This window comes from Mobula birostris, chromosome 22 (assembly GCF_030028105.1).
Source record: "Mobula birostris isolate sMobBir1 chromosome 22, sMobBir1.hap1, whole genome shotgun sequence".
Lineage (NCBI taxonomy): Eukaryota > Metazoa > Chordata > Chondrichthyes > Myliobatiformes > Myliobatidae > Mobula > Mobula birostris.
Window position 1 is genome coordinate 30872944 of NC_092391.1, and position 26395 is coordinate 30899338.

A 26395-nucleotide genomic window follows, 5' to 3' on the forward strand; every position below is an offset into this window, starting at 1 on the left:
TGAAGAACGTCCATTTAGAACTGAGACATGGAGAAATTACTTCATTCAGAGGGTGGTAAATCTGTGGAATTTGTCACCATGAGTGACTGTGGAGGCCAAGTCAATGGGTGTATTTAAGGCAGAGATAGATAGGTTCTTTAGCCAGGGCATCAAAGGGTATGTGGTGAAGGCAGGGGAGTGGGGATGACTGGAAGAGCTGGATCAGCCCATGATTGAATGGTGGAGCAGACTCGATGGGCTGAATGGCCTACTGCTGCTCCTATATCTTATGGTCTTAAGCCAGGCAATAGCATCTTCCAGTGGGCTCCACTAGGCAGCACAGACCTCTGCAATTTTACCAGCTGTCAGAAACTGCAATAGGTTAAAGCCTGCACGAATATAGAGATCCCATGTAAGTCAATGTCTCGGACAGCAGGAAGTAGATCTTTCTTCAGATTTAAATTTTATTTCATTTATTTTATTTGATTGGTTATTGGAAATTGACATGAGATTAGACTAGGGTTAAATCTGGGGATTGCTGGGCAGTGTAGCTCGAAGGGCCGGAAGAGCCTTTTCCATGATGTTTCTCAATAAATACATAAAAATACCAGGCCCTTCCTGTCCAACAAGCATGTGCCACCCAATTACACCCATGTGACCAATTAACCTACTAACCCGTATATATTTGGAATGTGGGTGGAAGCTAGATCTCCCAGAGGAAACCTACGCAGTCACAGGAAGAACACACAAACTCCTTAAAGACAATATCAGAATTGAACCTGGGTCACTGGCACTGTAATGGTGTTACACTAACCAGTATGCTATGATGCTACCCTCTCTGTTATTGTTAATTAGTAGACAGATAGATACTTTACTGATCCCAAAGGAAATTACAGTGTCACAGTAGCATTACACGTGCACAGATAGACAAATATTAGAACAGAAGTAAAAAAGAATTTAAAAAATATATTACCTTAAAAATAAGATGTACAAAATTTACAAGATTTACAAGATTTACAAGTTCACATTGCTAAGATAGCAGTGCAAGAATTGCTGTAATATTATACAGTAATGGGTGCATATTTACACCATACAGTTAAGAAGTGATGGTAGGGCATCCTCAATAGCAGGGTATGCTAAACAGAACATAAACAGAGCTCAGGTGAACAGAGGTTAATAACAGTCTAACAGGAAAGGAGTCATCACTTCCCAGGCTATAGGTTTGATTCATTATAGAACCTAATGGCCGAGGGTAAGAATGACCTCATATAGTGCTCTTTGGAGCAGTGCAGTTGTCTTAGTATATTACTGAAAGTGCTCCTCTGTTCAGCCATGGTGGCATGCAGAGGATGGGAAACATTGTCCAGAATTGCCAGGATTTTCTGTAGGGTCTTTTGATCTACCACAGCCTCCAGTGTGTCCAGTTTGACTCCTATAATAGAACTAGTCTTTCTAGTCAGTTTATTGACCCTGTTGGCTTCACCCATATAGATGCCATTGCCCCAGTACAGCATCACATAGAAGATTGTACTGGTGACACAGACTGGCAGACCATGTGAAAGAGAAGCCTGCGTACTCCAGAGGACCTCAGTCACCTCAGGAAGTAGCGCCGGCTCTGGCCCTTTTTGTACACAGCCTCTGTGTTGGTGCTCCACTCAAGTCTGTCATCCATGTGCATCCCCAGGTACTTGAAAGTCCTCACCACATCCACGCCCTCACCATCAATAGTAAAAGGGAGCAGTGCAGGCTTGGTCTTCCTAAATTCCATCACCATCTCTTTTGTCTTACTGATGTTGAGTTGCAGACAATTCAGCTTGCACCATTTGACAAAGTCCTCCAGCAGGGCCCTGTTTTCATCTTCTTGTCCTCCCTTTATACACCCAACTGTGGGGCCACAGTGCTGCTTATAGCCATGTCTGACACACAGCTCTGAAGCCACGCAAACTATGGTCTGCTAGTCAGATAATCCACTATCCAGAATACAATGGAAGTGCCAACCTACACTGAGTGAAGCTTTTCCCTCAGCAATGAGGGCTGTATGGTATTGAAGGCACTAGGTAAAATCAAAAAACATGATCCTCACAGTGCTGCCCTGCTTATCCAAATGGGAGTAGGCTCTGTTTAGCAGGTAAATGACAACATCGTCAACTCCAATGTGCTCCTGGTACTCAAACTGCAGGGAATCGAGGGCCGATCTGACCAGGGGTTGAAGGTGAGCCAGGATCAGCCTCTCTAGGGTCTTCATGATGTATTAATGTTAGTTAATATGTACTTACTTGATTTTAGGCGCAGGAGTTTCCATTTATAATAATGTTCATGTTACCACTGAAAATCAAAATTTGTTTCATTAACTTTAATTTTATTTGTTTAATACAGCTGAAATCTTTTTAAATTCTGGAAAGTTCATTCAATTTAAGCTGCAGTTCTGTCAGGCTTTAAGTGGGGGATGAAACCTCGTGATCTATAAATTTTTACACATGGAAAACTGTTCACTACACATGACCAAACCAATGGGTTGGACAAATCAGAAGGATTGTACGTGAGTACTGATTGAAAGATCTGCCCCAGTAATGGAGTGTGTTTGAGTTGCGCACTTGCTATTTATTGATTTATTTCCTCCTGCTCCCATTTTTTGTACCTTTTCCTCAAACGACTTTGGTAACTCCACATAGTGAGAAAACTACAGTTAACCAAAGAAGGTTTACCACTGTAAGAGAATACATCTTCACGCATTTGGTTCCTCTTCTTAAGAAGGAGGTAACCGGTTGAGAACAGAAACGTAATTACTTTTTATTAATATCTTAATTGAGAAAACACACAAATCAAGACAGTTAAAGTTATTTGATTTGCCTCCTTCAAATTAATCATTTTATCATTGTTCTACTGCAGCAGTCCCCAACCACCGGGCCGTGGACCGGTAGCGGACCGCAAAGCATGCGCTGAGGAAACGATATGATTTGGCGATGTAAGTCAGCTGCACCTTTCCTCATTCCCTGTCATGCACTGTTGAGCTTGAACGCACGCGTCATCCATGTCAGCGCGGGAAGATCAACTCCTCGAGCTTGCAAATAACGGCGGGTTGAAAAGTATGTTTGACATAATATCTCTGCCGGCATTCTGGATCAAAGTCAAGGCTGAATATCCTGAGATAGCCACGAAAGCACTGAAAACGTTGCTTCCGTTTCCAACGTATCTCTGCAATGAATGCAACGAAAACTAAATTGCGGAATAGATTGGACATAAGGAACCCCGTTCGAGTATCGCTGTCTCCCATCACCCCTCAGTAGGACCGTCTTGTTGCAGGGAAACAAGCCCAGGTCTCCCACTGATTCAGCGATATTGGTGTGTTGCAATGATTTTATATGTTCATAGGGGAAAATATGTGCTGTGTGTTTAATATCCAAACGTTACTTAAAATGTTACGATGCTATTGACTTACTTATATAACCATAGAACAATTACAGCACGGAAACAGGCCATCTCTGCCCTTCTAGTCCGTGCCGAATGCTACTCTCACCTAGTCCCACCGACACCCCCGACAGAATCGCCAAAAACGATTTGTAGAGAACAGTCGGCGTGTTACATGTACGCGCATGCGCACTGGTGACCGCGCATGGCCTTATGGTCATTGTAGTCTTTCTCGGGGTAAACACAACATAGTTGACTGCTACTCTTATCCGTCGGCACCCCTTCCCCCCACGGGTCGGCTGGTCTGCAAGAATATTGTTAATATTAAACCGGTCCGCAGTGCAAAAAAAGGTTGGGGATGCCTGTTCTACTGACTAGAACTAGAGTGAAAAACACAATTCATTTCATTTAAAACAACTGGATCTTCTGGAGAATAGCAAGAGCAGATGCTGTTTACTTTTCAGCATCTATGTACAATGTCAGAGACATCTTTATTTGTTGACTGGTTGCATCATGGCCTGATACAGGATCACCAATACACAGGAAGACAAGAGATTATACATACAGTGGTGGACTGTCCCAGTCCCATCATGCGTGCAGCTCTCCCTAACATTGTGGCCATCTACAAGCGATGATGAAGGTGACATCCATCTTTAAGCTCCCCCATGCCCTCTTCTCATTGCTGCCATCACGCAAAAAGTACAGGAGCCTGAAGACCCACACCTCAGAGTTCAATAACATTGTCTTCCCCACTATCACCAGGTTCTTGAAACAACCTGAATAAACGGAACCCTTCTATATATATATATATATAATTTTTTATTTATTAAGATACAGTGCAGAATAGGCCCCTCCAGTCCTTTGAGCTACAACACTCAACAACTTCTATTTAACCCGAGCCTAATCATGGGACAATTGACAATAAAGAAACTCCTTGCAGACAGCGGCAAAAATTGAATCCAGGTCACTGATACTGTAAAGCACTTTGCTAATCACTATGCTACCGTGCTGCCCCAATATATAATATATACTGTATATATAACATATGATATTATATATTATATAAAATAACATAAATGATACATAACTTAGACAACTGTACATGTACAATGTCCTGTATTGTACTGCTGCTACAAAAAGCTAATTTTCACAGCATTCACACACTGTGTATGTATGCCCAAGGCAAAAATAAACTTGAACTTGAGTGGAACCATCAATCAATCATTACAATAGCAAGTAATCTTTTCTCATTGAGGAGATGGTGTCCAAATCTTTCACAGGCATTCAAGGCAGCATTCTGAGTGTGTAACTATAATCTCATTTCACATTTTTCTGCCTCTCCTGCATTTGAAAAGAAACAGTCCCATCAGGTGCACTCACCCTCTAGTCAAGTCTGGAGCCTCGCTTCTTTGCAATAGAGAATCCTGCTGCCTGGTTGCAAAATGGATGTTTCCTCTTGCAGATTGAAAGGGGCCAACAGTAACAGTATTTAACACCTAATTATTCCAATGTAATTCCCCATTAAACACCACAGCAGCTCTTTGTGTTCTCATCACCACGAGTTCCTACCGTAACATTTCATCCTATCCATGGTGTTTCCACAAAACATTGGGAACACAGTGTACTCAGGCCCTCTAGGTAATAAAATAAATGGTTGCACTGGGGACTGCAAATGGCTTTCACACATTGTATATTGAAAACTAACATTTCCTTTGCCCAGCTGGGCCAAAGATGCCAGTTAATTCCCAATTACATTAATTGGGATTTCAAAAATGTTTTCCTATAAAATAGACAAAGAGGCTCGTGGTCACTCTTGGCTGCTGGACTGCCATGTTGTATTGAAACACAATGGTGGTGCCATGGACTTAATTTAGAACATCCATACAGAGTGAGGGGCCTCCTCTGCTTTGGCAGACTCACCCAGGCTGCACATGGAAGTGGACAGCATGTTCCTTGATATTTGTTGCACATCCAGATAATATGCATAACATTTCATACACATAGTGCTCAATTCAAGGAACTGATTATAGACTTAAGCAGAGGGAAACCAAAGGTCTATAAGGCAGTCCTGATTGGAAGATCAGAGGTGGAGAGAGTTAGTAGCTTTAAGTTCCTGGGTGTTACTATTTCAGAGGCCCTGCCCTGGACCCAGCGCTTACGTTCAATTGAGAAGAAAGCATGGGACGCCTCTACTTCCTTAGGAGTCTACAGAGTTTCGGCATGACATCTAAGGCCTTGAGAAACGTCTGTAGATGTGTAGTGGAGAGTATATTGACTGGCTGCATCACAGCCTGGTACGGAAACACCAATGTCCTTTGAATGGAAAATCCTGCAAAAGGTAGTGGATTCGGCCCAGTACAGCACAGGTAAAACCCTAACAACCGTTGAATACATCTACACGAAACTCTGTCGTATGAAAGCAGCATCCATTATCAGAGATCCTTGCCACACAGGTCATGCTCTTCTCTTGCTGCTACCATTAGGAAGAAGATACAAGAGCCTTGGGACTTGCACCACCAGGTTCAAGAACAGTTACTGCCCCTCAACCATCAGGCTCTTGAACAAAAGGGGATAACTACACTCATTTGCCCCATCATTGAAATATTCCCACAAATATTCCTCACTTTTAAGGTCTCTTTATCTCATTATCACATGTTCTTGTACTTACTGCTATTTATTTATATTTGCATTTGCACAATTTGTTGTCTTCTGCATTCTGTTTGACTTTCACTGATCCTATTATAGTTACTATTCTATAGATTTGATGAGGATGCCCACCAGAAAGTGAATCTCAGGGTTCAATATGGTGACATATATGTACTTTCAACTTTGACCTTATGAGCACAATGCTTTTATTACAGCTATCTGATTCTCATGGCCTTTTAAGTTCCATCCATTTTGTCTCCTCCCATTCTGTAGTTTAAAGAGTGTTGAATGCTGTTCATTTTGCTACTGATGCTGAAATAATTCTTTATACTGGATTATGGTGATTATTGGATCTAAGTTTGCCTCTCTTGGTAACATGGGCACTTTGATTTGGTCTGATCTTAGGAAATAATCATCCGCATTGCTGCTCTGTCCTGCATATTCAAGCGCACCTTTAAGAACCATGTACTGTGACTTTCGATACAGTGTTGTATCAAACATTTCTGTTGAGTTTAGTTCATGGTCTTCAATAAAAGCAGGCTCTACCTCTGATATTTGCCATAGCATACAGGTGCAGTAAAGAACCTGAAGACACGACAACACCTTTGTATTTGTGAATGCTTTCAAATGGAACATGATTAATATTGTTTATTTTTACAATGAAGTGAGGACCAGTTAAGAATCGAACACGTTAGTGGGTTGAATCACGTGAAGACCAGACCAGGTATAAATTGCAAATTTCGTTTTATAGAGTCAAAAGATCACACAGCATAGAGGAAGTTACTTTTGTCCACTAAGTCTGTGCAACAATCAGACTTTAATTTTAAATAATACTACACAGATCCTATTTTATTCCTACCAATTTCCACCGGATTCTACCACTCATGCACACATTGGTGTAATTTACAGTAGACAATTCACATAAGAATGCAAACACGAGGAAATCTGCAGATGCTGGAATTTCAAGCAACACACATAAAAGTTGCTGGTGAACGCAGCAGGCCAGGCAGCATCTCTAGGAAGAGGTACAGTCGACGTTTCAGGCCAAGACCCTTCGTCAGGACTAACTGAAAGAAGAGCTACTAAGAGATTTGAAAGTGGGAGGGGGAGAGGGAGATCCGAAATGATAGGAAAAGACAGGAGAGGGAGGGATGGATTCAAGAGCTGCGAGTCTGAGTCAAAATGTGGTCAAAAGATTGAAGTGCCGTAGAAATTACAGATGGGGAGCAGTGAGAGATGGTTTCACTGAACTCCTGTGCTTGAAATTCCAGCATCTGCAGATTTCCTCGTGTTTGCGTTTTTAAATTCACTACTGCGAAGCCTCTTCCGGTGATGCCAGCACTGAAGAAGTTTAAATCTTCTCTTCGACGGGAGTTCAATGAAACCATCTCTCACTGCTCCCCATCTGTAATTTCTTCAGCTCTTCAACTTTTCGACCACATTTTAGACTATAGACAATAGGTGCAGGAGTAGGCCATTCGGCCCTTCAAGCCAGCACAGTCTTTGACTCAGACTCGCGGCTCTTGACTCCATCCCTCTCCCTCCTGTCTTCTCCTATCATTTCGGATCTCCCCCTCCCACTTTCAAATCTCTTACTAGCTCTTCTTTCAGTTAGTCCTGACGAAGGGTCTCGGCCCGAAACGTCGACTGTACCTCTTCCTAGAGGTGCTGCCTGGCCTGCTGCGTTCACCAGCAACTTTTATGTGTGTTACATGAGAATGCACACAGGTTTTGACACCCGGGCACTCAGGGGGAACCTAAGTAGTTACAGGCAAAATATGCAAACTCCAGCACCAAAGGTCAGGCTGAAACACAGATAACTAGAGCTGTGAGATAAGAAGGAGATTAGCAAACCCAATGGGCTTTTACAAAAAAAAAATCGGTAGTTTCACACCTATTATAAGCAAGAATACTTTTTGAAAAAAATCAAGAATAGACAAGTATTTGAATTTAAATTCCACAAATTATCACAGGGCAATTCCAACTACTGGATAATCAGTCTGGAACTCAGGCTGCTCATCTCCTCATTTAACCACTCCATTATCATACCCCACAATGGCTTTAAATTCAGATTAGTATGGGGAATGTGAAAGCCAAGGGATTATCTGTGGACTTCAGGAAAGGGAGGTTCAGAAAAAATACATCAGTCCTCATTGGACGGTCAGTAGTGGGAAGGGTGTGCAGCTTTAAGTTCCTTGGTATCAACATCTTGGATGGTCTGTCCTGGGCCAACACATTGCTGGTATGATTCTTCTTTGATGCACTCACAAAGAAGGAATGACAGGAGCTGTACTTTATTAGGAGCTGGAGAAGATTTTGTATGTCACCAAAAACTCTTGCAAATTTCTACAAGTATACAGTGAAGGGCATTCTGACTTTCAGGATCACTTCCTGGTATGGATACTCCAATGCACAGCATTGAAAGAGCCTGCAAAGAACTGTGGACTCAGCCAGCCCCATCACAATCCTCCCTACCATCGAGGACATCTTCAAAAGTTGGTGCCTCAAGAAGGTGGCATCCATCACTGAGAACCCTCACCAATCAGTCCAGGCATTCTTCTCATCACTACCATCTGAGAGGAGATACAGAAGCCTGATTACCAACACACAGTGATTCAGGAGCAGCTTCTTCCCCTTCACCATCAGATTTCTTAATGGTAAATGAACAATGCCTCATTATTCCTTTACAAGGGTGTATTCAACACTATATCTCAATAAGTATTTGCACTACTGTATTTATTTATTTTATAATTTATAATAATTGTATGCCTTTATATTGCACTGGTGATGCAAAATCACAAATTTCATGTCATATAAGACAGTCATAATGAACCAGATTTTGATTCTGAGGTATTGCAATTTCTGAGATCATGCAAAATTAGAACTCATACAACAAATATTAGGGTCCTGCAGAGTGTTATTGAAGAGAGGGACTAAGGAATGCAAATGCCTAATTCACTGAAAATAGCATCACAGACAGATATGGTGGTGGTGTTTGGCATGCTGGCCTTTAACAGATAGGGCAATGAGTATTGAGGGGGTATACAGGCTAGCAGTTAGTTTACAAGGCCAGTGATCACTGAACAGAGTTTCCTTTCCGCCACTGGCTGTAAAGAGTTTCTACGTTCTTCCCATGACTGCGTAGGTTTCATCAAGGTCCCATGTTCCAAAGATGTATAGTTAGGCATAGTGAGTTGTGGGCATGTTGTGTTGGCACTGGAAGCCAACTGCAAGTGTCGCATATAAACGATGTTGATGAGTTTGCACTTGGAGTACTATATATAGATTTGTTTGTCTGTCAAAGGAAAGATATTATTAGACTAGAAAGAATGCAGAAAAGATTTTACACTTGGGAGCCTGAGTTACAAGGGAGTTTGCATAGACTAGAATTTTATTCTCTGGAATTTAGGAAATTGAGTATAGGGGTATATCACGTCATGAGTGTGACAGAGAGATGAAAACATAGTATTTGCAGAGGGTGCTATAAACAGGATGGCATAGGTTTGTGATCAGAGGGGAGAGATTTCAAAAGGACGTAAGGAGCAGCTTCTTAACCTAAAGGGTGGTGCATTTTTGCCAGTAACAGTGGTTGAGGCAGGCACAACAGTAACACGTAAAGGCCATCTAGAAAAGTACATGGATAGGAGTGGTTTAGAGTGCCTTGGACAAATGCAGACAGATGGGACCAGTGTACTGGCAACATAGTCAGCATGGATGAGTTGGGTCAGCTTCCATGCTGTATGACTTCACATTATTGCTTGACAGCTCATCAGGGCAGTAACTCAGTTCCAAAGAAATAGAGAATGGGTTTCCTAAGCGATGAAGGCAGGGCCGTGGGTTTGGCAGATACACTGATGAGCTGGAGTGAAAGGGGCACACTCAACTATTTGCTCTGGAAATGGAAACAGTTCTGGAGAGTAAAGAATATCAGAGATTAGCAAGAGGACAAAAATAAAAAATACAATTGTATGTGAGAAGAAGAAAGCAATATTGTTGCTCTTTGGGCTCGAGACATATGAGATGTTTGTAAAACCAGTAACACCACAACTACAGATGAGTTGTCCCATAAGGACAACATTGAAGGAGTATTTTGCTATCAGTGCTGTCAAATACATTTAAGAGCTCTAAGCTTGCCTGAACGCAGCACTGCATATAGGAGGGAAGATGTATGATATCCCTGCCTTTGTTGGCCATGCCGTTTAGTACAAGTTCTGTGACTGGCAACATGATAAACTTAGAAGTGTGTATGTAACGAGAACAGCCGGCCAACTACAACAAAACACACTTGCAAGACATAGAGAGAGACCTGAGGGCATTCTTCAAGAGCCATACATTTTCAGAACTGCCTGTCCAGTGAATACCTAACCCTAACAAGAATTCCACATAATATGGAGACCACTGCAGATTTTAAAAAAAGGCCTGCTAAGCAATGGTATCAAACTGGTCCGTGAATTAGACTGGGGAGCAGTCTTTGAGAAATAGATGACCTGGGCTTCAGCCCAGAGAAACAACTAAGCCATAGCTAGGTCCACATAGAGATGAGAAGATGAGAGACAGTCTAGTCCAGGTCCCCAACCCCTTTTGCATCGCGGACCGGTTTAATATTGACAATATTCTTGCGGACCGGCCGACTGGGGTGGGGGGGGGGGCGGGGTTGTTCAAGTAGGGTTAAACTCACCTCCACATGTCTTTTACAGTTAGGGTTGCCAACACTCTCACTCCCAAATAAGGGACAAAAGTAGCAGTCAAATCCTGGGACACTTTACCCCAAGAAAGACTACCATGACCATGAAGTGTTGCATGGGCACCTGTGATGTGTGCACGTACGTACGTGCCGATTTTTCCCCCCACAAATCGGTTTTGCTTTCATCTTCCTGACTGTACTGTACATACATTATTTCTACTTTATATAGGCTGTGTATTTATCATATCATTCCTGCTTTTACTATATGCTACTGTTATTTACTTTCGGTTTTATGTGTTATTTGGTATGATTTGTTAGGTTATTTTTTGGGTCTGGGAACACTGAAAAATTTTTCCCATATAAATTAATGGTAATTGCTTCTGCACTTTACACCATTTCGGCACAAAAGGTTTCATAGGAGCGCTCTACCTTAGTGGGGGAAATAAGGGACAAACCAATTTAGCCCGATATACGGGATGTCCCAGCAAACACGGGACAGTTGGCAATCCTATGTTCAAGTTCAACAGTGCGTGACAGAGAATGAGGAAAGGTGCAGTTGACTCATATTATTTCCTCACAGCCCGGTAGCACATGCTCTGCAGCCCGGTACCGGTCCGCGGCCCAGTGGTTGGGGACCACTGGTCTAGTTTATATACAGTGGTATGCAAAAGTTTGGGCACCCCTGGTCAAAATTTCTGTTACTGTGAATAGCTAAGCGAGTAAAAGATGAACTGATTTCCAAAAGGCATAAAGTTAAAGATGACACATTTCTTTAATATTTTAAGAAAACTTTTTTATTTCCATCTTTTATAGTTTCAAAATAACAAAAAAGGAAAAGGACCTGAAGCAAAAGTTTGGCACCCTGCATGGTCAGTACTTAGTAACACCCCCTTTGGCAAATATCACAGCTTGTAAACGCTTTTTATAGCCAGCTAAGAGTCTTTCAATTCTTGTTTGGGGGATTTTTGCCCATTCTTCTTTGCAAGTTCTATTTTAACTTCATCACTCCACAGGATTTGTTTCCAAAATGCATCAGGCTTGTTTAGATGTTCCTTTAAACCTTTTGAATAGTACTTTTTGGCCACAATGAGCAAAGGTATGTTTGGAGAAAAAAGGGTGCAGAATTTGATGAAAAGAACACCTCTCCAACTTTTAAGCACGGGGGTGGATCGATTATGCTTTGGGCTTGTGTTGCAGCCACTGGCACGGGGAACATTTACTGGTAGAGTGAAGAATGAATTCAATTAAATACCAGCAAATTCTGGAAGCAAACATCACACTGTCTGTAAAAAAGCCGAAGATGAAAAGAAGATGGCTTCTACAACAGGATAATGAACCTAAACACACCTCAAAATCCACAATGGACTACCTCAAGAGGCGCAAGCTGAAGGTTTTGCCATGACCCTCACAGTCCCCTGACCTAAACATCATCAAGAATCTGTGGATAGACCTCAAAAGAGCAGCGCATGCAAGACGGCCCAGGAATCTCACAGAACTAGAAGCCTTTTGCAAGGAAGAATGGGTGAAAATCCCCCAAACGAGAATTGAAAGACTCTTAGCTAGCCACAGAAAGCGTTCACAAGCTGTGATACTTGCCAAGGGGGGTGTTACTAAGTACTGAACATGCAGGGTGCCCAAACTTTTGCTTCGGGCCCTTTTCCTTTTTTGTTATTTTGAAACTGTAAAAGACGGAAATAGAAAAGTTTTCTTGCTTAAAATATTAAAGAAATGTGTCATCTTTAACCTTATGCCTTTTGGAAATCAGTTCATCTTTTACTTGCTTAGCTATGGTAACACGAGGGGGAACTTCTTTACTCAGAGAGTCGTAGCTGTGTGGAACGAGCTTCCAGTAGAAGTGGTAGAGGCAGGTTCGATACGGCAGGAAAGAGAAGAACATTTTAGGGGGTCAGAATGCAATGTGACGTGAAAACAGAGACACAAAATTGGAAAGACTTAACAAGTGGATGAAGTAGAGATTGTTACAACTGACTTTATATTATTCATTTCTGCCGAAAGGTTTCATCCCAAAACATCGACTGTACATTTTTCCCATAGATGCTATCTGGCCTGCTGAGTTCCTCCAGCATTTTGGAGTGTTACTTGGATTTTCAGCATCTGCAGAATTTTTCTCATTCATATTGTTTAATAATGTACTAAATACAATGTATTTAGTTGATACTGCTGTAGTTGATCACTTATTAGCCCAGGGTAAAAATCAAGTTTTAAGCTAACAGCCTGTTGTATACGTGCAATATCAGTAAGACAATGGTCATGCATATTTAAGGTACCGTATTTACACTTAATAAGGTGATAACATTATACTAACAACTGCAGTTACTTTCCAAAACTCAGAAACAGTTACTTCCCCAAGCAGTCAAAGCTGATCAACAGCAATACACACAAAATGCTGGAGGATCTCAGCAGGCTAGGCAGCATTTACGGAAAAGAGAAGACAGTCGAGGTTTCGGGCCGAGAACCTTCATCAGGACTTGCTACACCCATTAAGCTACCCCACCATACTCCCCACCACCACTACTTCATTTCCTGTCAGTCACCTTATGTACAGACACTCCTGTGCCTAGTGACATTTTGTGGACATACAATCAATCTATGTATATAAACTATCTAATGTGTTTATAGCAACACACACAAAATGCTGGAGGAACTCAGGCAGCATCTATGGAAATGAATAAACAGTTGACGTTTTGGGCTGAAACCTTTCTTCAGTTCTGAAGAACGGTCTCAGCCCAAAATGTCGCTAAAGGTTTTCTGCCCGAAGCATTGACTATTAATTCATAAGACAAGAGAAAATCTGCAGATGCTGGAAATTCAAGCAACACACACAAAATGCTGGAGGAACTCAGCAGGCCAGGCAGTACCTATGGAAAAGAGTACAGCTGGCATTTTGGGCTGAGACCCTTCATCAGGACTATGAAGGGTCTTGGCTTGAAACGTCAACTATACTCTTTTCCATAGATGCTGCCCAGCTTCCTGCATTCCTCCAGCATTTTGTGTATGTTGCTGTGACTATTTATTCATTTTCGTAGGTGCTGCCTGACCGGCTGAGTTCCTCTAGAACTTTGTGCATTGCTTTGGATTTCCAGCATCTTTCTCATGTTTAAAATGTATTTATATTTATTCTTTTTTTTATTATTGTGTTCTTTATCTTATTGTTTTTCTTTTGCTGTATCAGATCCAGAGTAACAACTATTTTGTTCTTCTTTACACTTGTGTACTGGAAATTACATTAAACAATCCTGAATATTCAACGGGATGTGCAAGGCCAACTGCAGAAGTGATCCACTGGGATTTTCAGTGGCCAAGATGAATCTTTTGGAGTTGTCAACTGCAGATTGCACCATCAGGCTCTGCCAACTAAGAGGTCATGGGACTGAATGGAATTATCATTAATTGAATTTACATATACTGTATATTAAAATAATTAACTGATTGTATATTTTTATGCGTATGAACAGTCAATTATGTGGGTTTATTACCCTTCAATAAAAGTGAAGCAATGTGGTGTATGCAGGTGTAGGACTGCACCTGAAATAGCCTTTAAAGCATTGTCGTACAAGGCACAGGAGTTAGATGACAGTGTACACTCTTCATTTAAAAAAAAATGTTCTATTGATGACATTAAGTCTGTAATTTGTCTTGACAAGTGGCAAGACCAGAAAACTTGCAGACTACAAATATTAAGACAAAAGATATGACTCCCTCATTTAGCTATCGCACCTACTTCAATTTATGAGTAATAGTATTCTTAAAAGGGAATTGCACACAACAATAAAATGGTTAAAATTATCATCACCATAAGATCAAGATATGGGAGCAGAATCCGGCCATTTGGCCCATCAATTTTGTTCCACCATTCAATCGTGCCTGATTTTTTTTTTCTTTTGAACCCAATTCTTCTACCTTCTCTTGTAACCCTTACCCTCCTACCTATGAAGAACATATTAATCTGTTTGTAATATGCTCAATGAGTTAGCCTCCATAGCCCTCTATGTAATGAATACCAAAGGTCACCACTCTCTGGATGAAGAAAGTCCTCCTTGTCTCTGTTTTAAAGGGATGTTTATTTTTACTGAGGCTGTGCCTTCAGATCCTAGACTCTACTGCAAATGGAAACATCCTCTCCACATCAATTATAAACTAGCCTTTCAGTATAGCTGCAGGAAATTACACAGTAGATTACCACACTATAGCTACGGGAGCCGAACAGGGCACTAATAAAGAGCGGAAGCTTTGCCTCATTTTCCCCCATGAAAGTATTAATGTCTTTGAGGCAATTGGGGTATCCACTACATCCTCACTTCTCTTTTAAATTATCTGGGCATTCTAGCTCTGTTGTTTTCTTCCAGTGGTATTATATTAATAAATTTCAAAATATCAATTTACAATTGAATAATTAAGAAGGAATGGAACAATGACTGTTGCACAATCTTGTTCATATTCCTTTCCGCTGAGGAAAATAAGAACTACATGGATATTGGGGTGGCCAAGCCACACTTTCTGGCTTCTGCCAAGTTAATGGTTTTCAACCCATCAAACTGCAAGCTGCTTTACTGTCAAACAGTTCAGATTATTAAAAAAAAACAGAAATTGCATAAGGATACGCTATATGGTGGGGGACTTGGATGATCCATTTCACATCAAAATAAACTTTATGTGGTGCACGTTTGCCAACATTGCAACTGCCTTGTTAGTACAGAGGAGAGCTGGAAAAAGTTGACAATTTACATATAGAGACCACAGCAGTCCATTTCACATGAGGACAAGTAGTTTACATTTTCCGGTATACAGCGAGTCACTGCCCATAATGTTTTGACAGGATGTGAATGGCAAGATATTGAGCAATCAGATGTCTTGCCATTCAAAATGGGAATCTTGGACAAGCAACTCAGTCTCAGGATAAGGGTTCAGTCATTTAAAAAAAAGAGAAATTGCTTTGTGCAGGAGATTGTAAATCTGGGGGATCGTTGTAGAGAGAAGACTGTGAATACTCAGTCACTGACTGCATTCAGGGTTGAGACAATGGATCTCTGAAAAGAATTTAGCAGATGTTGCTGTGAACTGAAGTTGAAGTACAGGATCAGCCATGATCTTATTGAATGTAAGAGCAGACTGAAGAGGACAAATAGATTACACCCGCTCCTGTTTCTTGTTTATAGCAGCGGCCAGTTTCTCGGTCTCAAGCAACTTTTTTATTTTAAGTCCAAACTCTCAACAACCACCAGCTAAACCAGTACCCCTCCATCACCACTCACCTGACCAAATTTATTCCTGTTTTATAACTTCTGTTTTTCTGCTTCATCCCATCTACCTGCACCTGGACCATAGCACTCCATAGCCCTCTTCACCATGCATCTATCCGAATTTCTCTTAATTGTTCTAATTGAACCAATATCCACAATTCACTGGCAGCTTGTTCCACACTTGCACCACCCTCCATGTGAAGAAGATCCACCTCAGGCTCCCCTTAAATATTTCACTTTTCACCCTGAACTTATGGCCTCTAGTTTAGTCTCATCCAACCTCAGGGGAAACAATCTGTGTCTTCACTCAGTGGCCACTTTATTAGGTACACTTGCACATATGCTTGTTTATGCAAGTATTTAATCAGCAAATCATATGACAGTAACTCAATGCATAAAAGCATGCACACATGACTGAGAGGTTCAGTTGTTGTTCAGAGACAACACCAGATTGGGGAAGAAATGTCAGCTCAGTAATTTTGATTGTGGAATGATTGCTGGTGCCAGACAGAGTAGTCTGAGTATCCCAGAAACTGCTGATCTCCTGAGGTTCTCATGCACAACAGACTCTAGAGATTACAGAGAATGGTACACAAAACAAACAAAAAAAACAGTGAGTAACATTACAACAGTAGTATGCAGAAGAGCACCTCTGAATGCACAGCACATCAAACCTTGAAGTGGATGGGCTACAGCAGCAGAAGATCACACCAGGTTCCACTCCTGTACTTATAAAATGGGCACAGGGTATAATTATCCTATTTATACCCCTCATCATTTTGTATGCTTCTGTATGATCTCCCATCATTTCCTACACTCTAGGGAATAAAGTCCCAATTTATTCAGCCTTTCCCAATAACTCGGATCATCAAGTCCTGGTAACATCCTAGTAAATTTTCTGTGCATTCTTTGAAGTTCATTGATATATTTCATGTAGGTAAGTGACCAGAACTGCACACAATGCTTCAAATTCAGCCTTACTAACATCTTATACAACTTCATTATAACATCCCAACTCTAGTACTCAATGATCTGATTTATAAAGTTCAATTGCCAAAAAGCTCTCATTACGACCCTACTTATGTGCGATTACTTTCAAGGAATTTTGATTTGTACTCCAAGATCTCATTGTTTTACTGTACACTTCAGTTCTCCAAACATTCACTGTGTAAGTCTCCCTTGGTTTGTCCTCTCATAGTAACACTTCATATTAAATTCCATCTGCCATTTTCAGCCTACTTTTCTGGTAAATTTCATGCCATATGCCAATGATATTAAATTTGATTCTGATTCTCATTCTGCAATCTTTGAGTGCCTTTTTAATTGTTCACTACATCCCAAATCTTGGTGTCATCTGCACCTTGATGTGTAGGACAATGACTTAATCTGATTTGAATGCTTATAGTATTTTGCATACAACCAGAGGTAGACTTTACACCTCCCATTATCCAGGGACCTAAACCGTTCTTCCAACGTCAATTGCATTGGCAGTTCCCTCTAACATGACACCTTCTCACAGGGGCTCGTACACCAACATAGCTCATTAGCTGACTCAGCTGACAGCCACATGACTCAGCGGTGAGGTCGCCTAACCTACCCCTCTCCTCACTAACCACAGGTAGAACTTCCCTTCTTGGAAGCACTCCCCTTCAGATGGAATCCTCCAGGTGTCTCCCCTGGTGCTCTTGTCTCTTCACCTCCCACGAAAAGACCCCAAACCAGACTATTATCCTTTAGAAGACTCTTCCCGCCCAGCTCTCGAGAATGTTCCATGCCATCACACTCCTGATTGGCTGACACCACATTCCTAAGTTGGACAACATGGCTCCTTATCTTTAGTCGAAGTCAAAACACTCTTACCAGCAGGACCCACTGCTTTTACAGAAAACTGCTAAACTAGAATCCCTAACAGCATAGTAGTAGAAATCTTAACCAGGGCATTACAAACAGAGAAACCAGTCATTTAGTGACCACGTTGCAGAACATCTCCATTCACTGGAATTGTCTGTCCTACTCTTTTTCTTTGGCTTCCAAAATACCCAAATGGCAGCCAACATAATCACGAAAAACAGCATCTCTATCTTCTGTCTGAGTATATTGCAACCATCAATTAACAAGCCCTTGGCAACACACACAAAATGCTGGAGGAACTCTGCAGGCCAGGCAGCATCTATGGAAAAGAGTACAGTCAACATTTTGGGCTGAGACCCTTCAGTAGGACACAAGACCCTGGTTTCAGTTAACCACTGTTTTTACTTGCTCTCCATATGAGGCTGTATCTCTCTGTTTATTGTTCTCTTCTGTCTCTACTGACAATTTTTAAAGTTACTTTGACTGTTTTGGTCTAAAGCCTTTCATAGTCACTGCCTCTGGTTTTCTCCCCCTGTCTGCAACCTAAAACATGCTCACTTTCTCACTCTGTTGGCTCCAATGATGGGTCTGTGACCTGAAACAATGACTCTTTTATGTGCTGCCGTCACTGGGCACTCAGTGGGATGGGTCCAGTGTAACAGTCCTGCAAACATCTCAAGGGTGTTTTGTTCAAACAGACCACATGATTGACATTGGTGCTTTGTACAAAGAATGACCTTCGAACTTAATCGACCTGAACTTGCTAACACAACAAAGGAGTAGACATGACAACGCTGTGAATCTGTAGAGTAGATGGCACTATGAATGTAAAGAAGCCACAAACTGTTTTTGATTTTTTGTCCATATTTTTTTCTGCATAAAGCAGTTATGATATATATATTTTCTCTATTTTGTCTTTCTGCCTGAAGATATTGCTTGGCCTGCTGATTTCTGCACACTAGACACTAGATACTAGAATACTACAGCACAGTACAGGCCCTTTGGTCCTCGATGTTGTGCCAACCCATATATTCCTAAAAAGAGAGTACTAAACCCACACTACCCCGTAACCCTCTATTTTTCTTTCATCCATGTGTCTGTCCAAGAGGCTCTTAAATACCCCTAATGTTTTAGCCTCCACCACCATCCCTGGCAAGTCATTCCAGGCACCCACAACCCTCTGTGTAAAAAACTTACCCCTGATATCTCCCCTAAACTTCCCTCCCTTAATTTTGTACATATGCCCTCTGATGTTTGCTATTTGTGCCCTGGGAAACAGGTGCTGCCTATCCACCCTATCTATGCCTCTCATAATCTTGTAGACCTCTATCAAGTCCCCTCTCATCCTTCTACGCTCCAAAGAGAAAAATCCCCGCTCTGCTAACCTTGCCTCATAAGACTTGTTTTCCAATCCGGGCAACATCCTGGTAAATCTCCTCTGCACCCTCTCCATAGCTTCCACATCCTTCCTCTAATGAGGTGACCAGAACTGAACACAATACTCTAAGTGTGGTCGCACCAGAGATTTGTAGAGTTGCAACATGACCTCTCTACTCTTGAACTCAATTCCCCTATTAATGAAGCCTAGCGTCCCACAGGCCTTCTTAACTACCCTATCAACCTGTGCAGCGACCTTGAGGGATGCATGGATTTGAGCCCCAAGGTCCCTCTGTTCATCCACACTCTTAAGTAACCGACCTTTAACCCTGTACTCAGCCTTTTGGTTTGTCCTTCCAAAATGCATCACCTCACACTTAACCAGATTGAACTCCATCTGCCAATTTCTGCCCCACTCTGCATCCTGGCTATATCCTCTTGTAACCTTCGACAACCTACAGCTCCATCCACAACTCCTCCAATCTTCGTGTCATCCACAAACTTACTCACCCATCCTTCCGCCTCTTCATCCAGGTCATTTTAAAAGTCACAAAGAGAAGAGGTCCCAGGACAGATCCTTGCAGCACTCCACTAGTCACTGACCTCCAGGCAGAATACTTTCCTTGCACTACTGCCCTCTGCTTTCTTCCTGTAAGCCAATTTTTTATCCAAACAGCCAAAGTTCCACTGATCCCATGCCTCATGATTTACTGGATGAGTCTCTCGTGGGGGACCTTGTCAAATGCCTTGCTAAAATCCATGTAGACCACATCTACCACCCTACCCTCATCTATTTCTTTTATTACCTCTTCAAAAAACTCTATTAGGCTCGTGAGGCATGAGCTTCCCTTCACAAAGCCATGTTGACTACCCTTGAGTAGACTGTACTTCTCCAAATGCTCGTAGATCCTATCCTTAAGAATCCTTTCCAATAGTTTGCAGACCACCGATGTAAGACTCACCGGTCTATTGTTCCCAGGATTCTCCCTATTACCTTTTTTAAACAAGGGAACTACATTTGCCATTCTCCAATCCTCCGGTACCTCCCCTGCAGCCAAATTGGATTCAAAGATCACAGCTACTGCTCCAGTGATCTCTCCTCTCACTTCCCACAGCAACCTGGGGTATATCACATCCGGCCCTGGGGACTTATCAATCTTGATGCTTTTAAGAAGATCCAACACTTCTTAATCTCCACACTGTCCAGCATAGAGGCCTGTTCTATTTCAACCTCACCCTGATCAAGGTCCTGTTCACTTGTGAATACTGAAGCAAAGTATTCATTTAGGACCTCCCCAACCTCCTCCGCCTCCAGGCACATGTTGCCTCTTTATCCTTTAGTGGCCCCATCTTCATTCTTGTCATCCTTCTGTTCTTCACACACACATAGAACACCTTGGGGTTCTCCTTAATCCTACATGCCAAGGCCTTCTCATGCCCCCTTCGAGCTCTCCTAAGTCCTTTCTTAAGTTCCTTCCTGGCTACCCTATATTTCTCATGAGACTCTCCTGCTTCCTGCTTCTTATATCTAACATATGCTTCCTTCTTCCTCTTGACGAGTTGCCTCACGTGTTTCATCAGCCACGGTTCCCTTTTCCTACCATTTTTTCTTTGTCTCAGTGGGACAAACCTATCCTGATCCCAGCACAAGTGGTCCCTAAACTTCCTCCACATTACTTCTGTGCTTTCACCCTTGAATATCCGTTTCCAATTTACTCTCGCTAGTTCCTGCCTCACCCCTTCCTAGTTAGCCTTTGCCCAGTTAAGCACTTTCCTATTTTGTCTGTTTTTATCCTTTTCCATAGCTATGCTGAAGCTAAGGGAGTTGTGGTCACTCTCATCAAAATGCTCCCCCACCAAGAGGTCTGCCACCTGACCAGGTTCATTACCCAGAACTAGATCCGGTATGGCCTCTGCTTTCATCGGTGGGTCCACATGCTGTGTCAAGACTCCTTCTTGAGTACACCTGAGAATTTCAGCCCCATCTGTTCCCCTTGCAGTCAGGAGGTACCAGTCAATATGAGGGAAGTTGAAATCACCCATAACTACAACCCTGTATTTCCTGCACCATTCTAAAATCTGCCTGCTTACCTGCTCCCCGAGTGTCCCGAGATCTATTTGGGGGCCTATAGACTACTCCCAGCACAGTGATTGATCCCTTCCTATTTCTGACTTCCACCCACACCGACTCAGTGGACACTCCCTCTGCAGCGTCCTCCCTTTCTATAGCTGTGATACTATCCCTGACCAGTAATGCTACTCCCCCCCCCACTTTTCTACCTCCCATCCTATTCCTTTTAAAACACCCAAACCCCGGTACATGCATCAGCCCATCCTGCCCTTCCTCCAGCCAAGTTTCCGTAATGGCCACAACATCGTAGTTCCACATAGTGAGCTATGCTCTAAGTTCATCCCCTTTATTCCTAATACTCCTATTGTTGAAATAGACACATTTCAACCCCTCTAACTGGCTACATTTATGTTTCTTCCAACATTTTCAGTCTTCGTTTTAGTTTCTTGGGATTTTTAAAATAAAAAAATTTCGGCATATGGTCTGATTAATTCAAAAAAGAGGAGATGAGCTTATATCTTGCTATGCCAGAGGTAATTTGATCACTGGATTTGACTGGTAATAACTTATACTGCTTTGTACTTTCTTGGGCCAAAGAGGAAGGAAAGATACTGCATTCTGGGAGAGGAAAGATTACTGATCTGTTTTCTTCTTGCTGTATGACCATATGAATTGTGTGCCTTTGCCAGCAGGCATAATTTTTAATTGTGTATGCATGCCCCATAATTACTGAAAATACTTGATGTAGAGTCCAGATATAGATTCTTCACCCAAAGTGTTGACTATCCCGTTGACTCCACAGGTGCCATGTGACCTGCTGAGTTCTTCTAGCAGTTGTTTTTTTTTGCTCTAGATTACCACATCTGGAGTATCTTGTGTCTGTGGTGAATGGTCGTGATTTTACTACCATGTCATGCAACAGAAAATATTTGAGGTGAATCACAGGTGAATCACACCAAAAATTTCTCTGAGGATCTTTTCATCTTGGCCCTTGATTCTACGTATTGTACACTCATGACTGTGTGGCCTGATTCATCCCTAATTCCATCTATATGTTTACAGATGATACCATTGTAGAAGGCAATTATCTCAAATTAGAATGAGTCAGCACAGGAAGGAGATAGAGAGCTGAAGAATATGGTGCCATGACAATAACCTTTCTCTCAAAGTCCACAAAACAAAAAATAAGCTGGTCATTGACTTCAGGAAGTAGAGGTAGGGAGGGGCGTAGAGTACATGCTCCTGTCTTCATCATGGTGCTGAGGTTTAGAGAGTTGAGAACTTCAAGTTCCCAGGACAGAACATCACCAATGCCCTGTCCTGGGTCAACCACGACGATGCTATGGCCAAGAAAGTTCACCAGCACCTTTACTACCTCAGGCTAAAAGAAATTTGGCAAGTCCCCATTGACCCTCATCAACTTCTATCAACGAACCATATAAACCATCTTATATGGATGCATCACCAGTTGGTATGGCAACTGCTCTGTCCGTGACCTCAAAAAACTGCAGAGAGTTGTGGAACAGCTCAGCACATCACGGAACCAGCCTACCCTCCATGGACTCTGCATATACTTCTCACTGCCTCAGGAAAGCAGCCAGCATAGTCAAAGACCTCACCCATCTAGACATACTCTCTTCTCCCCTCTCCCATCAGGTAGAAGATACCAAACCCTGAAAGCACATACCACCAGCATCAAGCCAGGTTATGTTCAGTTGTTATAAGTCATGTGAATGGATCCCTCGGACGATAATATGGACTTTTAATTTCACAATCTATCTTGTTCTGATCTTACACCTAAATGTCTACTGGCACTGCACTTACTTTGTAGCTGGTACATTTTATTATGCATTTTGTTATTGTTTTACATTGTACTACTTCAATGCACTGTGTGATGAATTGATCTGTATGAATAATATGCAAGACAAGTGTTTCACTGTTTCTTGGTACTTGTAAAAATGTTAAACCAATTCCAAGAGTTAAACTCTCTTCAATCTCATTCATGCATTTGGCACTGGTGTATTTCTGCTGTCTCAGATATTTAAAATGCATATGAATTTGACAAAATTGTTCTTTTACTGAGAGCCAAGGTAAGAAGTTGGGAAAAATTCAATAGAGAATTTTACTGTGTCATAAAGTTATTGGAAGGTACCACCCAGAAATGGCCCATTGGCCATACAGTCCATGCTGAACCATTTAACTGCCTACTCCCGTCGACCTGCACTGAGATCACAGCCCTCCATACCCCTAGCACCCATGTACCTAACCCTTAAGCGTTCTCTTAAACGTTGAAATCAAGCTTGCATGAACCACTTGTGCTGGCAGGTTGCTCCACACTCCCGTGACCCTCTACGTGAAGAAGTTTCTCCTTATGTTTATCTTAAACTTCTCACCTTTCACCCTTAACCCATGACCTCTAGTTGTAGTCCCACCCAACCTCAGTGGAAAAAACCTGCCTGCATTTATCCCTCATAATTTTGTATACCCCTATCAAATCTCCTCCTCAATCTTCTGCATTCCAAGGAATAAAGTACTAACCTATTCAGTCTTTCCTTATAACTCAGGTCCTCCAGTACCGGCAATGTTGTTATAAACTTTCTCTGTACTTTTTCAACCTTATTTACATCTTTTCTGGAGGAAGGTGACCAAAACTGCACACAATACTCCAAATTAGTCCTCACCAACGTCTTATACAACCAGAAAATAACATCCTGTACTCAATACTTCAATTTATGAAAGCCAATGCGCCAAAGCTTTCTTTATAGTCCTATCTACCTGTACGTCCACTTTTAATGAATTATGGACCTGTATTTCTTCTACAGCACTCCTCTGTGCCCCACCCTGGTTGGTCTGACCAAGATGCAGAAACTCACACAATTTTGACCCTAGCAATCCTTGTGCTATGAACATATCTGTAGATTCCTTAGGATTTTCCTTCACCTTTTCTGCTAGGACAACCTCTTGCCTTCTTTTAGCCCTCCTGATTTCTTTCTTAAGTGTTCTCTTACATTTCTTATACTCCGTAAGTACCTCATTTATTCCTATCTGCTTATACCTACGATACCCTCCCTTTTTTTCCCTTAAACCAGAGCCTCGATATCGCTTGAAAACCAAGATTCCCTAAACCTATTATCTTCATCTTTTATTCTGACAGGCACATCTAAGCATTTTACTTTCAAAATTTCACTTTTGAAGGCCTCCCACTTACCAAGTATACCTTTGCCAGAAAACAGCCTGTCCCAATCCACACTTGCCAGAGCCTTTCTGATACCATCAAAATGGACATTTATCCAATAAAGAATCTCATCCGGCTAACTGGACCTACCTTTCTCCATATTTACTTTGAAGTTATGGCGTTTTGATCACTAGATGCAATGTGTTCCCCTACACAGACTTTTGTCACCTGCCCTGTCACATTCTCTAATAGTACACACTATCTCTTTGGGTCTTCTACATACCGATTAAGAAATTTTTCCTGAACACATTTGACAAACTCTATCCCATCTAGACTTTTACAGTATGGGAGTCCCAATCAATACGTGGAAAGTTAAAATAAGGTACTATAACAACCTTATGTTTCTTGCAGCAGTCTGTGATCTCCCTACAAAATAACTCCTCTAAATCCTGCAGACTTTTGCGTGGTCTGTAATATAACCCCATTAACATGGTTATACCTTTCTTATTCCTCAGTTCCAGCCATAACACCTCACCAAATGAGTTCTCCAGTCTGTCCTGACTGAGTACTGCCATGACATTTCCCTGACTAGTAATGTCACTACTCCTCCTTTAATCCCTCCTGTTCTGTTGCATCTAAAACAACAGAACCTGGCAATATTGAGCTAACAATCCTGCCCCTCCTGCAACCAAATCTCACTAATGGCTACAATATCACAATTCTATGTGTTGGTCCATGCCCTGAGCTCATTTGCCTTTCTTACAATACTTCTTGCATTGAAATGTACACAGCTCAGGACACTGGTCGCACCATGCTCAACCTTTTGATTCCTGACTTTGTCTGAGGTCTTAACAACATCTGGCTCCACAATCTCTCAACTACCTGTTCTGGAAGTCTGGATCCTACCCCTGTGCAGCACTAGCAAACCCTTCCCATAGGATATTAGTACCCCTCCAGTTCAGGTGAAAACTGTCCCTTCTGCACATATCATAACTTCCCTGAAAGAGAGCCAATAATCCAAAAATATTACACCCTCTTTCCTACACCATCTCTTTAGCCATGTAGTGAACTGTATAATCTTCCAATTTCTGGCCTCACTAGTACGTGGCATGTGTAGCAATTCTGAGATCACAACCCTGGAGGCGCTGTCCTTTAACTTGGCACCTAGCACCCTGAACTCACTTTGCAGAAACTCATCACTCTTCCTACATAAATATCAATGGTATCTATACGGACCATGACCTCTGGCTGCTCACCCTCCCACTAAAGCATGCGGAGGACTTGATCTGAGATATCCTGAGCCCTGGCACCTGGGAGGCAACATACCATTCAGGAATCTCGTTCTCGTCCACAGAACCTCCTTTCTGTTCCCCTTACCCAATCACCACAGCTTGCCTCTTCTCCCTCCTTCCCTTCTGAGTCAGACTCAGTGCCAGAGACCTGATTGCTGTGACTTTCCTCTGCTTGGTCATCTCCCCCAACAGTATCGAAAGAGGTCTACCTGTTGCTGAGGGGGTTGGCCGCAGGGGTACTCTTCATTGGCTGTTTAACCACTTTCCCCTTCCAGTCTCCTGTGTTCTGCACTTTGGGTGTAACTACCTTTCTATATGTCTTATCTAACACCCCCTCAGCCTCCCAAATGATCTGGAGTTCATCCAGTTCCAGCTCTAACTTCCTAACGCAGAGTGTTAGAAGCTGCAGCTGGATGATCTCCTTGTAGGTGGAGTTGTCATGGTCACTGGAGATTTCCTTGCCTTCACACATCCCAGAGGAGGAGCATTCAGCTTTCCTGCCTGCCATCCCTACCATTCTAGCTGTGCAAATATAAAGATAGAAACAATAAATAAACTCAGGAAAAAGACCTACCTACAGATTTTTCATGTTCTCTCACTCAAGCCTCTCCACCCTGAAGCCTCAAAGACCTAAAGGCTCAAATAACCACT

At 42.1% G+C, this 26395-nt stretch overlaps 1 protein-coding gene across 4 annotated transcripts in view; it reads right to left on the reverse strand.

Moving 5' to 3' along the window:
* LOC140186350 (astrotactin-2-like) overlaps nucleotides 1-26395 on the reverse strand; it is a 1795681-nt gene that overhangs the window by 670141 nt on the left and 1099145 nt on the right. The gene's annotated exons all lie outside the window — the stretch shown is intronic.